This window comes from Falco cherrug, chromosome 14, assembly GCF_023634085.1.
Source record: "Falco cherrug isolate bFalChe1 chromosome 14, bFalChe1.pri, whole genome shotgun sequence".
NCBI classification, from domain to species: Eukaryota; Metazoa; Chordata; class Aves; order Falconiformes; family Falconidae; genus Falco; species Falco cherrug.
This window is the reverse complement of record NC_073710.1, coordinates 9068253-9081207: the sequence shown is the minus strand read 5'-3', so window position 1 is coordinate 9081207 and position 12955 is coordinate 9068253. Positions and strand designations below refer to the sequence as shown.

At 38.9% G+C, this 12955-nt stretch overlaps 1 long non-coding RNA gene across 1 annotated transcript in view; it reads right to left on the bottom strand.

Moving 5' to 3' along the window:
- LOC129737371 (uncharacterized) overlaps positions 1-12955 on the bottom strand; it is a 317075-nt gene that overhangs the window by 140891 nt on the left and 163229 nt on the right. The window contains exon 5 of the long non-coding RNA XR_008735143.1: positions 861-1021. This is a non-coding gene — a long non-coding RNA (uncharacterized LOC129737371). The remainder of the gene's footprint in view (positions 1-860; positions 1022-12955) is intronic.

Sequence of the window (12955 nt, the reverse complement as noted above, 5' to 3'; positions counted from 1 at the left end):
TCAGTGAATTTTTATGCACCGTGTTACCTACATGACTTTCCTGGAATTCTAAGCTAAGGCCACCCCAAGGACTTGTCACTGCCTGTTATGAAGGAAAAGACAAACTGAGTAACAACACAGGAGAACAGAAAAAAATCTAAAAAGAAACCAGTCTAGCAGGAATTCAGTCAGCCATCCCCCTCTAAAAATTACCATGGTTGAATTCAGTGAGGCCAGACATGTGCGCTAGCCTCAGGCTTGACAATCTGTCAGAAAACAATGCTAGCCTCCCATGCCATTTTGCATTTGGATATGAAATAAACCATGAAATGTTTTTTCAGGCCTGAAAAAGCTATCTGTGTTCTAAAGCTTCTAAAAGGACAGGCAAAGTCCATTAATGGTAACATCTGACTGGGGAAAAAGCAAATGGATAGGTACTGGGCTTCAGGAAAGAATTGCATTCAGAAACACTCAAGCACATTGGAAACTCTTCTGCACTAAGCTCTTGGTGTAGAGTCCTCAGCTTTTGTGGTACTTTCCATCTGCGGAATAGCTAACAAGAACTACCTAACCCTTACAGCACCACAGTGAAGTACTGTTATCTCCATGTCCCAATGAAATTGAGTTGCCTCCCTCAGAGGTCTGACTCAGATTCAATCATGAAACTGTAATCCCTGGCTCTCAGTGCCTCCTTCCCGCTGGCAAGAACATACTTCTCTCCTGGTTGAACTTGGCTGTTTAAGAAGTCTTAGATCTTTGGAAAATACTGCTTGGTGATGACATGAACAGGTTACTTTAAAGAGTAAGTAAGAAGAATAAAAGGAGAAAGACATTTTTTATGCAGCAGAATCATAAAAAAATTATTTAGTAAGTAATCCTACCTCCTTTTTGATAGAGTGGCTGAAAGATTCCTCAAAATAAAACATCCTGATGCTAAAACCTTGCTTTCTTGTTTGAAGGCTTTGTTTCCCTGGGCTCTTTCCAGAAGACCAAGCCAGCAGGCAGAATTCCAGTACTGCACAGGAACAACAGTGAACACAGCCTGGAAAGCAAATTGCAAAGTGAAATGTGACTTCATATTTAATACTGGGTCATTTTCTCAAACACCACTGACAACATATATGCATACTGTCTACCATCGCCCTCAGACCTGAAGAAAATAAATTCATTAATGTAAACAGAGTTTTGAGTATGGCAAGAGCAGAGCTGTGAAAATGTTTTGCATTCATTCTGAATGACCAAAAAAGTTCTGGAAACACTACACCTATAGACCAGCACCAAAGACAGCAGCTGCTTCTAAGCAGAATGCAGAAAGCTCTGCACAAACTGTGAAATGAAATGTTTGGAGGTAAGTGCAATGCTATTTCCCCAGAATTTCTATAAATTTCTGTATAGACAAGACAGAAATTCTTCATCTGAAATGCATACGCAATCCCTTTAAATGGACACTATTTACCTACAAGAGGTCAAAACACTTACTTAAACCAAAATCTACTTTTTTATGTTCCTTCTGTTGTTACAAAGCAACTACCTCTTTTAGAAATATCTATAAATGAACAGAAAATAATCTACCAAAATTATCTTAATAATTATTTGGTTTCTAGGCAGTATTGCTGTAACTTCTCTCAAGGTGTTAACAAAGATGTTCAAAAAACTCATGTTGTCAATCATAAATGACGGTTTCTTGATTGCTTGGTTCAAATTAACAAGTATTTTTAAAAACTTATAAATATAATTAAATTTTTGATACTTTATGAATTTACTAGATGCCTTTTTCAGTCTGTATTTTTTGCACTAACTTTTCTGAAGTTGTTTCTTAGTTCCTTAGTTACTAAAAAGTTAAATATTGAAAGGGAAGCCAGAAGAGATTTGGACATCAAATTCAAAAGGACCCATGCTGTATCAGAAGAATATTGTAATTTAAAATCCCATAGCTGCAACTAAGGAAATGCTAGGAATGGCATAACCTACTACTTAGTGTCCTGTTCTTCTCTTTCCTATGGCCTGGCTCCTCTCTGTACCCTCCAATGCTTCTGTAATCCCTGAAGTTCAGTCCAATGCCCTCTCTTTTTTCACCACTATTTCTGTTCTTGCTTTCTTCATGTCCTGCTAATAATTCCTTCCACAAGATACTTGGGTTTCTCATTCAGTGCTGTTATGTCTTTGGTTGTTCATCAAATACTTCAGTTTTCTGTTCTTACTGTCCTCTCCTTCACCAGCAGGTTACTGTCTGTCCCTCTTGTCTTGCCAGTCCTTCACATTCAGCTCAGGCAGTTCTCTCCTGTCTCCTCCAGACCGTCAGCACAGGAGAGACTCTTTCAGGTGCTGCGCCAGGCAATAAATTTGGGTACAGCAACAGAGCTGCTTTTCTACTAACTTCCTCCTGCATGCTGGAGAATGTTTAGATGCTGTTGTAAACCCCCCAGCAGGACTGGTGCTAATCATGTTCAGCTCAGACAAAACTTTGAGAGAATCTAAGTAACAGTTGTTAACACGTTTGTCTGGAATAAGTCATAGAATCATTTAGGTTGGAAAAGACCTTTGAGATCATCAAATCCAACCGTTAACCCAGGACAGTCAGAAGCTTACAACTTGTTTAAATTCTTCAGAGACACCTCAAAGGACATATCCCTCCTTGAAGACTTCACTTTCCTCAGACCCAAAATTGCTTTTCAGGAAAAATGGTTTGCTGCCTTTGGGAGTTCTTTTTTGGTTTTGGTTTGTTTGTTGGGGTTTTTTTGAATATATGGATAAAAGTCAGTTCTCTTTCAGACCAATACTTAAATTTTTGGTAAACTGTATACAAACATTTCTATGTATCATGGAGAATGCCGGGTTAGCTTCACTCTGTCCATTCCTGTTGCTTTCAACGGGATGTATCTTTGCCCGTCCACCACATGCTTCGTTTCCCATGACTTGACAGTTTTGTGGTTTTTCAAAAGGGATCAGGTCAGACAGGCTCTTATAAATGTTGCAATACATTATTAGCCCTGGGAATATGAATATCTTATTCACCCAGAGTTAAACCTCAACAGAAGAGTCTGAAAGCACCAAAATCTCACTTAGAGAAAGACAAAAACTAGAAAAAGGAGTAAGTGTGATCTCCTGCATCCACCAATTCCAGCACATCATTTCTAATCGTTCAAATGCAAGCCATAAAATACCACATTAGAAGTCAGAAGAGTATCAGCAAGCCCTCCTGTATGCCTGACACCATGCAAATACATAGGCAATGCAGACATGCCTATCATTTGTATACAGTCTCTAGAGGCTCCAGGAGTCTGGATCTGCACATCAGAAGCAGATTTATTGGACCGTGACTGTGTGCTCTGCGCAGTAAGAACCAATGAATCTTGTGTTGGATTGATTAAAATTGTAATTGTACAATCTCTGTGATCCAAAGAACGAGGAGTCATTTTTCACAGTGAAACACTTAGCAATTGGATAGACTCAAACTGTCTGCCTCATGGCATTTGTAGCTGTTCTTTACATTGCCACATAAATCAAAGGCATGTATTTTGACCCTCCTACACAAAATGCAGCCAAATAAGAAGTGATACCACAAAAAGAACATTGCTGGTTGAATTTAGAACAGCTTTTCAGACAGAAAAACAATAGTGAATATAAATCCCTTACCTCTTCACAAAATTTTATATAAACTTCATAATAAAAAACACAAAAAATATAAAATTAACAACTAAGTTGCTTAAACTGTACCAATATTCTATTTTTACCACTACATATAAAGGGGAAGAAAGAGGGGAAATGCCAACATAGAAATAGGTAGCAAAATGATCAGGTTCATTTCAAAATTAGAATGGGTGAGCGGGGGAAGAGTTACCCTCACTTCTTTGTTTATATTTCCATAAAAGCTGTTCATAAGACCAAGAATTGAAAACCCTTGCTCTCCATGCTTAATAAGGTTTTCAGGCAATAAAAATCATAGCAGTTTTAAAAAAAAAGTTTAGATTCTGGTTTGCCATCCATTATGGTTATGGAGAAACGTAAACCACATATACAAATAACCTATGAAATACTAAAACAACTGCCAAACCTCTTCAAGAATTCTGCTATAGCTCATGGGCTAAGAATCAGGTGTCAATTTATATTACTAGTGCTCATAAAACTTCTCCACTATAGTAGAAAAACTGCAGGTATTTCTCTCTGAGTGACACATCCACCCCACCTCCCAAAGTAAAAGGGAAAGAGGTAAAAAACCACAGATGCTCAGAAGAAATAACCATATTTCCAGCAGTCAGAAAGTTTTCTTAGGAGACTGCTCAGACAGCTATTGTGACATCTAGTATGTCTACATTTATATGGAACTGAAGACAGAGTTCAGAGACAGTCTAGGACAGAACAACTCATCAAGGGGACTGCTATTGTCCAAGGGTCTTAAATCTGATTGTTCAGACTCATTGGGTTATGCAGTTAATGAGCTACCTTTGTATCACGTTATTGATTCTGTGCTCTAAACTATCTATTCTGTAATTCAAAGGAGCAAAGAACAGACTAGAGACGCATTAGTGGCACCTGTGGAACACAGTTTAGCTGCCCACCAGCACACCCTTGCAATATATATGACACAGACTCCAAATGTCAGTTTGTGCCATGAACTATGTTAAAATTATGAAATCATCATATAAGCAAACAAAAATAAGAAGCTTAAGATGGAAAGCATCTATGCATTTCAAGTTCATACACATTGTCAGTAATTGTAACTTCCGTTGCAGCCTTCAGCAGCTACATCTGCTGCTCAGGTGACACTGACAAACTCAGCCACTACCCAGTTCATTCACATTCTGAGGAATCACTTGCAGTAGCCATAACAGTTCTTGATTTTGGGTTATTCTTAGCAAAGTCACTCACACAGCTCCCCACAGCTCTTATCTGAAGTGATAAGAGAACAAATAAAAATTGTATCCTGCTTACCACAATTAATATATTTCCAGCAGGTGATGCCACAGTTCTACCCAATCAGTGACAGTACAAACATATTTTCCAATGAAAACCAGAATGACCGTATTGAATCACTTCTTCTACTTCACATTATTTCTTTAGATTTAGAAATTAATGGAAACCAGTCGTATTTTTCACAGCCTGATAAATTAAAAGTGTGTTCACAGAGATCTGACCATTCAGAAGCACAAAACTCAGACCCAACAAAGCAAATTATTTTAGCTAATCTGTAATCTAAGATCACAAAATATACCTTTTATACACCCATAATAATTTCAGGGGCCACATAATCAGTGTAACTACTTGCCTGCAGCTAAGGTAGGGAGTCAGCCAAGATATCCAGTATGTTAGTGAGCAAAACCCATGCACAGCTTCTGCTCAAGAGCCTGTAGGAGTATCTATTACTATGTCAGACCTCAGTCTCTAATACTTCAGCTGTCAAGTTCAACATATTTTAAACTTTGTAGAAATGGTAAAGGAAGAGATCATGGCCCACAGCATCCCAACACATTCTTTTTCCTTTGGAAGGCTGCAGAACCACTGCTTTTACTTAGAAAAGTTGTAGCAGGGTGACAAGTCAGGCCTCAGAGCAAAGCCAAGACTTAAAACTTGACCTTGACACAAACAGATTCTGAAGTATAAAAACTCTGTGTTCAAAAGCTTCTCCTGTGGGGTTTACTGTTTTCTGCATCTGAACCCAAGTGGTTTGAAGATACAGTTCAATTTTTCATTTCTCTTGAGAGCCTTTCCATGTAGTGGAAGAACAAAGCTACCGCATTGCTAAACCACTGAATCAATGTCAAGATGTGTTTATTTGAAAATCTCCGATAGACTGTAAAAAACATTTTCTTCAGATAAATGTATCACCATGATTGTGGTTCTATACCTTTTTATCACAAATGATAGCTACTTCAGAAGAAACAGAAACAAAGGCATACTTAGCTTTTTAAAAATTTGTATTAACTATCTCTTTTCTTCATTTGAAGCCTCCTCCTCTGAAGTTACTATCAGTATCAGAACTGTCCTACCTGGGGGGAGGTTGAACAAAGTTCATTCTGGAACACGTTGGTCCAGCTCCTGGCATTTGCTGGCAACTTTCTTTGCTAAAGTGACAGAAAGAAACCCTTGTTCTAGGAGTACATTCCTAGCACAGTCAGGAGGGATGGACTGAGGTGGGGGCCTGCCAAGGGCTGGCTGTCCTATAGGTTACCATAAAACAAGGACACGCTGTAATTACAACATAAAGCAACTGGCTGTGAAAGATTATAGCCATCCAAACAGGTGTTTGTTTTTTCTTATAAATATGTAGGAGCTGTTCTGCTTCCATTTACTGTTTCAGCTAACGGCCGTAGGAATTTTGCCAATTTGCTGTGTCAGGTATGTCACTGCTCATTTGACTTTTCTAACCAGGCTTTTCCTAGTAATGTTCACCAGAAATTACTAAAAAATAATTAAACAAACCCCAGATCATTTATCATCTCTTGCAATTAGAAGAGTTTTCTGTGATCAGACTATTATGACAAAATGTTTATTTATATATTAACTGTTTTATAGGTGAACGATCAGTAATTCAACATACACAAATGGACCACTAGAAAAAGCTGTGATGAGTTTGCACCAGCCTTCAGCTCTGACATTCACTGCTGCCCTTTCAGGTGCTCGCTACAGGCAACTTCTGGCTATACCTTTACCTTCTCTTTCTGAGAGCAACTTGAGAACAGGAAGGTCATTGCTGACTTTCTTTCACATCAATAAAAAATAAACCTAGTTAAAAGCAGAGGAAAATATGATAATAACAAATGCCATCTAGCACTCCCCTCTTCTATGCAGCACTGAGAGGCTGCAGTAGGAACAAAGTTCCAGGGAACAGATGCCTTCAGTCTTGCAGAACACTGGTTTTGTTAACAAATCACCACCAGTGGCCCCTTCTACTGAAAAGCTTTGGATGCAACAGCAGAAAGTAAAAGTCTCTAGCATTTAGGAGAGTCAATTGCATACAGAGCATTGTGGAGTTCCAGAGGCTTATACCAGAATGACTCTCAAACAGTTATCTGCACGTGGCCAGCCCTCTCGGTCCTATTCTCTGGAACTGCATGGTGCAGATAAGAAGTGTGACTGCAGCTGGTCTTTCCAAGTCTTCTTTTTCTCCTTTTTCTTTTTTTTTTTCTTCCCCTCACTGCAGGGAAAAGTGAGTCCTAAACTACTGGCAAGAATCTGTGAGAGGAAACAAACTGCAAAGCAATTTATAGCGAGTATCGATCATTTGGCTGAATGTCCAGGAAGTCAATCTGCGCTCAATCTTCCCCAATGTACGCTTAAATACTATACACTAACTAAAACGGACAGCAGAGCTCTGATGGCCCATCTATACTGAGTGTCATTTAATTGTGCACATACCTGAGTGATCTTTAAATAAGCTGCAGCCACAGTAGCCAAGCCCTTAGCAGCAACCAGCTGTCTGAACAGTTGTTTCTTTGTTGAATTTTGCAGCCCATCCTGAACTCTGTGTTGTTTTTCCATAGTGAGCTTAAGGTGTACGTATAGCTAGGCAAACTTGCACAGATGTACACAGTGTATGTGGCTGCCTACTCTGAAGCAACTTGTATTGAGTGCATGTGCCCAGGCGCTGGCCACAGCGGGTCTCTGTGAGGAGAGGCCGGGGCTGCCCCGCGCTGACAGGACCGGTTCCAGCCGGTTCCAGCTGGTTCTGTGGCCGCCCCCGAGCAGGGCCCAGCTGAGCCCCTCAGCGACACCTCTGGGGAAACCGGTCTGGGAAAGGGCAAAGCGCTGCCCCACAGCCAGGGGACAGCCTGAGGGACAGGCGTGAGGGACAGCCTGAGGGACAGCCTGAGGGACAGGCCTAAGGAATAGTCTGAGGGACAGGCCTGAGGGACAGCCTGAGGGACAGCCTGAGGGACAGCCTGAGGGACAGCCTGAGGGACAGCCCTGCAAGTACCGAGGCCAGAGGAGAAGGGTGTGGAGGAGGTTCTGGGGCTGGAGCAGGGGTTCCCCAGCAGCCTGTGAGGAGACCATGGGGGAGCAGAAACCCACACCGCAGCCCATGGCAGGCCACACGCCAGAGGAGATGAATATTTCCCAAAGAAACTGTGGCCTAAAGAGTGGACCTGCACTGAAGTGGGGAAAAAGTGAGAGGAGGGGGAGCACAGAGAGGAATGGCTGTGGACTGACCACAACCCGCCATTCCCAATCCCCTGCCCTGGCTGGGGCCAGCAGGTAGAGAATCACCCTGGGTATAGTCTGTATGTGCTGTTGTCATTTCCCATACCTGTTGCCTTCAGAGAAAGAAGTGTTGTCTACTACACTCACAATAAAAAACTGATCCTCAAAGTCTAGATAACAGGTAATACAAATCATCAATCCTTGTAAAACAAAATCTTCCTTTACAGGCAAATGCAGTCAATGAAATTATGATAACTATCATCTCCTATCTAACTGACATTTAATTACTTCAAAAAGGCTGAATAAATTTGAAGGAGCATTAGATCTCTAAAATACACTCATTTATGGCAGTTTCTTCACCACTAAAAAAATTTATTAGTTTTCCTGTGCAATATAGGCATGCACATATACTCCAAGCTACAATAAATTGAAACATAAATTATACTCTAAAGTTGTACATAATATGCAAAAGATACATTCTATCTCTAGCTGGTCATTAAATTTTATTGCCAAAATTATTTTTGCAATAGCCTTCAAGTTTTAACACAGGAAACTAATCTTAGATTTTTCCAAATCTTCTGATTCACATACTAGTTAAAGTGATTGCCCTTGCTAAAACTGTACTAGCTAAAACATACGTGATCACGCTGAAATCTCCCACTCATAGTGCAGCCCCTTCAGGCCACTGTATTTTAAGAATCAGTTTTGGCTATTCTGGATCAATGCTGGCAGCATTTCTTTGAAATCCACATTTGCCACTTCCCACTTAGGGCAAAAGCAACAGCTTTATTCTGGACTGCATTCCAGTACGTGATATCTTGCTTGGAATTACTGGGTAAGACAAGACAACAACTGCTCTGCTTTTTTCACAATTCTGTCTTGTGAATCAGAGATGCTATGGCCGTATTTCCGAAAACCTTCCCAATGGACCATATAAGTTATGACATTGTGCATACTCTAAACTGTTTTGGCATAGGAACATACATTTAAATCCGTTATGCAGAAGGGTGGATATATTTACTAAATTTCAATAAGAGCATTTGTTCAAATAATTTTTAACACCTGACGGAAATATCTAATGGCCATAGAACAGGCACACCAAAATCTTTCTCAAAAATTAAAGCATTTTGGAAAGGTACTGGAGAAAGAGCACTGGGAGGGGGAGAGCGGGACAGTGTGATGTATGAGGTCATTCAGTGCTGGATATTCTGCCCTTGATTCAGCATCAATACCCACCTAGGGCCAGTGGCACCGCCGTAGTGGACAAAATGTAAACATCAGGTCACAACCACCAATGCGTAATTATCATATACCTCACAGGCATGGCTAACTGTACCTTTTGGAGTAATTACATCTTATCCACTGAAAACACCTACTAGTAGTTTACATTGGGTAGAATATGCCCCTCATTCCACCCATTAGTGTGTAATGTGGCCTTGCCTGATTAGCAGATGTTTTATTCTGGCCAGAGGTAGCTTATTATTGAATAAAAGCTATTTTGTAGCTTAAGTCACGTGTGTATTTCTATCCTAAAATAATAAACTACAAGAGCTGAGGAGAAAGGAGAGTGGGATCATGAAATATTTCACACATAACAAAACCACATATGCAGAAAAGTATTTCTGATGTGCAAAACCAGGAAAGGTTTTATATACATAGAACATCATTATTATTGCACGTAAGTACTAGGATTTGACTGTTTCACCTCTAGGTGTCAAGGACAATAGTTAATTCATACAAAGTAGATAAATGAGGTGGAAACTAATCAGAAGAGGTTTGTTTATCTGTTCTTTCATGATATATGACACTGCAATAATAAGACAGTAACTGTGTGTTCTATCTGGCTGAGAATAACTTCCAACATCATTTCTCATTTTTACATATCAGATCTGAAAGCACCTCCCAGTCTTTGAAGTTCATCACAATTCAGAAATAGTAATTAAGCCCAGCCAACTGGTAACAGGGGATTTAAACAAGAGAAGTAATAACATTAAATTCCACAAGTCTGTATTGTTTTACTTGCCTCAACTGACTTGTGTGCGTGTCATCTCCTGTTTCCTCTGAATGTAATGGTCACAAGTTCCAGAGACTGCATTAAAATGGTAATTTTTCTTCGTCCTGGGAAACTCCAAATATGCATGTGGTTTTAATTGCATTTTGATATTTTTTTTAAATGTGAAAATACTCATTGTCTTTTGTTAGTACACTGTATTACAATGCAAGAAAACAATTATTTTGGAACACATGTAATATCATGCTTTGATTTAAAAGTCTGTATTGCTAAATATGCTCTCAACAATCCAACTACAACCTGCTTGCTTGCTGGGAGATGGGAGGATGGGGAAGGTTTGTAAAAGAAATTCTTCTGTCTTATGCCAAAAATCCAGAGATTTACCAAACAGCTGATGTGGTTCAGCAGAAAACAACTTCCTGAACAGCTAAGAAAATTGAGTTCATTTCACAATTTCAATTTACTTGTCCAATGGCAAGGGCCTCTCCTTCTCTGTGTTGATAAATACTGACACAGAAGTGTGTTATGTTTGCTATTTCTAGAATTTGCAACAGTAGAACTGCCTTTGCCCTCCAAAGGCCAAGACCTCCAGAACTGGAGCAATCTGACAGAATACACAGTGTTCGCTTCATATTTTTTCCCAATTACAAAACACTGTTATTCTGTTTCCCTTAAAGATGCCAATTACAAGCTGCTTACTAAAAAAATAATTTACAGGCTGAAGGAAGTTGATGAGAAGCTACTATTTCTGACAGCAGATTTAACAGTAGAGAAAATCATAAAATAAATGAAGAAGGGGGAGATGTCTATTTAAGCAAGTCAATGAGAACAGATAGAAAAAAATTTATGTTCTGATAAGTGGTAGGAATTTGATTTAACAGAATTTATTAACCATACATATAGTCCTTCACAAGCGCATAAATGCAAGCAGAGGTCTAATATAATCCTATACCCTCCCCTGCCGTCTCACTTTTATAAATGTAAAAGGCACTGACAGCCAAATAAAAATAATGCATTACTTCAAGAGTCTTTAGAAGTAACTGAATTGTTGTTATGCAGTAATATTTATATTGTCTGCCAATGTGCTATATCTACTTTTTATAAAACATAAATACATTTTCAAAGAAGCATATTAGAGCCTTGCCTGCAACAGTGAACAGGAGTTTCTGGAGTAAGTCACATAAGCAGATATAAGCAGGCATGGATTCACCTTGAGCTTTTAGGAAGGCACAGAAAGCCACAAAAATGTCTCATTACTCTAAGAAAGAATTTCATTCTCATAGGTCACAGTCCAATTTTGCAGATTCTTGCAAAATCAGAATTGCTGATTATTTTAGATAACCTGTAAATGTTTTGCTTTAGAATATGATGTGGTAAATGCATGGGAATTGAATGATGTGAAGAATCACCTACCCTGTGTGAACCGAGTTCTTCCACGTATAGTCAGATACAAAACAAAACTGAATGCAGATTAACTGCACTTGCATCTTAGGCTGAGCAAAGGACATATGCGTGTTTTGAAAATCAGATTTTTAAAAGCAGATACGTAACATACTGTTAGCAGACCACGTGCAAAAATGAGGAACACAGAGTCTGGCTCCTGACAAAACTATCAGGGTATGAACATTCTTTTCAAGGAGACAATAAATTATTTCTATATGTTTAAGAAGAAGTTACATAAAGCTGAACTTCTAAAAACGGTAAATCTATTTCTTATTTTGTTGGGGTTTTAAATGTATTTATCTGCAGCAGACCTTAGCTTCCCACAAAAATACACCTGGGGAGTTGGCTCCTAATGTTCCAATATATTCCTAAGAGAAGAGAGTGACAGGCTGTGCTTACCTCATAGCACTGATGGCTGGAGTGGTTCACGGGAACGCTGTTTCCAGTCAATTTTAACCTAAGTGGCAAGTCCTTCAGAGTCCCTTATCATTCACAAATAATCCAAAGTGTCAGATGGGGAGGGATTCTCTCCTTCAAGACTAGAGCTATATAATGAAAGTGCTGACAGTCTTTTAATTATCAGTGGCAAAAATGGGTGCTACTATAATAAATCTCCTTTCCTAAACACAGACAAATCAAAAAACTAATTAGTAGCTTCATCAAAGCTCTCTAGGATCAAAGCTGGTCAAAAAGATTATATAGGAAATGCTACTCCAACTGAGTTTAAAATTAAGATGGTCATTTGGGTATACTTAAACACCCCACACTGGTAGTCAAATAAGAATGCAGTACAATATTCTGCTGACATAAAAAAAGATGCCACATAACATTACATTATGGAAATATATATACACATTCTAGTTTTACTTTTTTTCATTTCCTTATTTTTTAAGGAAAACATGAACAGCATTGAAAAGGATAAATGAATGCCATGGAACCCTGTAACATTTATGATTATGATTATGCAACATTAAAAGATCTTTTCTGTAGTCTACACCTTATAGTAAAATCAAGAAAATGGACAGTGAATAATGGTTATCTGGCAAAACAATAGCTCTGGATATCTATTTCTATCTCTCTCTTACACAAGTGGCAATGATGCACTGTAAGATCATAAACCAAGGCAGTTGATTCAGACAAGCTCTAATAAGAAACAGTGAATCTGTGGTTCAGCAAAAGCCCAAAGATACAAATATATCAGTGTAAAATGTTGGAATGATTCTGAGCACGTTAACTATAAAATATCATAGCATATTTGTTGGCATGCTAGAAATACAAAAAAAAACCATTAATCTTAGAAATTCACCTTTATGTCTGCCACTGAGAAAGGATGCTTTTCTGACAGAAATGCACTGTTATCAGTGGCATTCTCTAATACACATA